Source organism: Megalopta genalis, unplaced genomic scaffold (genome assembly GCF_051020955.1).
Source record: "Megalopta genalis isolate 19385.01 unplaced genomic scaffold, iyMegGena1_principal scaffold0035, whole genome shotgun sequence".
In the NCBI taxonomy this organism is placed as follows: Eukaryota; Metazoa; Arthropoda; class Insecta; order Hymenoptera; family Halictidae; genus Megalopta; species Megalopta genalis.
This window is the reverse complement of record NW_027476104.1, coordinates 12685-14496: the sequence shown is the minus strand read 5'-3', so window position 1 is coordinate 14496 and position 1812 is coordinate 12685.

Genomic DNA, 1812 nt, shown 5'->3' with positions numbered 1-1812 from the left:
CTCGTTTGTTTCGCATGCAGTTGGAGCTATACCACCTATATCCCAAGTGTTTGAAGCTCAATCATTTGTTTCGCATGGTTTTGATGCTAAATCTTCTACATCGCATTGATTGTAAGCTAAATCATGTGTTTCGCATGGATTTGAAGCTAACTCGTTTGTTTCGCATGCAGTTGTAGCTAAATAATGTATATCACAAGTATTTGTGACTAAATCATTTGTTTCGCATGGATTTGAAGCTAAGCCTTCTACTTCGCATTGATTTGAAGCTAAATCATTTGTTTCGCATAGAACTGAAGCTACCTCGTTTGTTCCTCCTGCTTTTGAAGCTATATCACTTATATCGCAAGTATTTGAAGCTAAATCATATGTGTAGCATGGATTTTAAGCTGAACCTTCTACATCGAATTGATTTGAAGCTAAATCTTGTGTATCGCATGGATTTGAAGCTAAACCTTCTACATCGCATTGATTTGAAGCTAAATCATGTGTTTCGCATGGATTTGAGGCTAACTCGTTTGTTTCGCATGCAGTTGTAGCTAAATAATGTATATCACAAGTATCTGTAGCTAAACCATTTGATTCGCATGGATTTGAAGCTAAGCCTTCTACTTCGCATTGATTTGAAGCTAAATCATTTGTTTCGCATGGATTTGAAGCTAAACCTTCTACATCGCATTGATTTGAAGCTAAATCATGTGTTTCGCGTTGATTTAAATATAACTCGTTTGTTTCGCATGCAGTTAAAGCTATATCACCTATATCCCAAGTGTTTGAAACACAATCATTTGTTTCGCATGGATTTGAATCTAAACCTTCTACATCGCATTGATTTGAAGCTAAATCGTGTGTTTCGCATGGATTTGAAGCTAAGCCTTCTACTTCGCATTGTTTTGAAACTTAATCATGTGTGTTGCATGGATTTGAAGCTATCTCGTTTGTTTCGCCTGCAGTTGAATCTATATCACTTGTATCACAAGTTTTTGAAGCATAACCATTTGTTCCGCACGGATTTGAAGCTACGCCTTCTACTTCGCATTGATTTGGAGCTAAATCATGTGTTTGGCATGGATTTGAAGCTAAACCTTCTACATCGTATTGAGTTGCATCTGAATCATGTGTTTCGCATGGATTTGAAGCTAACTCGTTTGAGTCGCATGCAGTTGAAGGTAAATCATGTATATCACAAGTATTTGAATCTAAACCATTTGTTTCGCATGTATGTGAAGCTAAATCATGTGTTTACCATGACAATGAACCTAAATCATGTGTTGCCCATGGATTTGAAGCTTAATCATGTGTTTTGCATGGATTTGAAGCTAACTTGATTGTATCCTCTGCATTTGAAGTTACTTCATTTATATCGCAAGTATTTTAAGCTAAATCATATGTGTTTCGCATAGATTTGAAGCTAAGCCTTCTACTTCGCATTGATTTGAAGCTAAATCGTCTGTTTCGCATAGAACTGAAGCTACCTCGTTTTTTCCTCCTGCTTTTGAAGCTATATCACTTATATCGCAAGTATTTGAAGCTAAATCATATGTGTCGCATGGATTTGATGCTGAACCTACTACATCGCATGATTTAAAGCAAATCTTGTGTATCGCATGGATTTGAAGCTAAACCTTCTACATCGCATTGATTTGAACCTAAATCATGTGTTTCGCATGGATTTGAAGCTAACTCGTTTGTTTCGCATGCAGTTGAAGCTAAATCATGTCTTTCTCAAGTATTTGAAGATGAACCATTTGAATCGCATTGATTTGAATATGAGCCTACTACTTCGCACTGATTTGCAGCTAAATAATGTGTTTC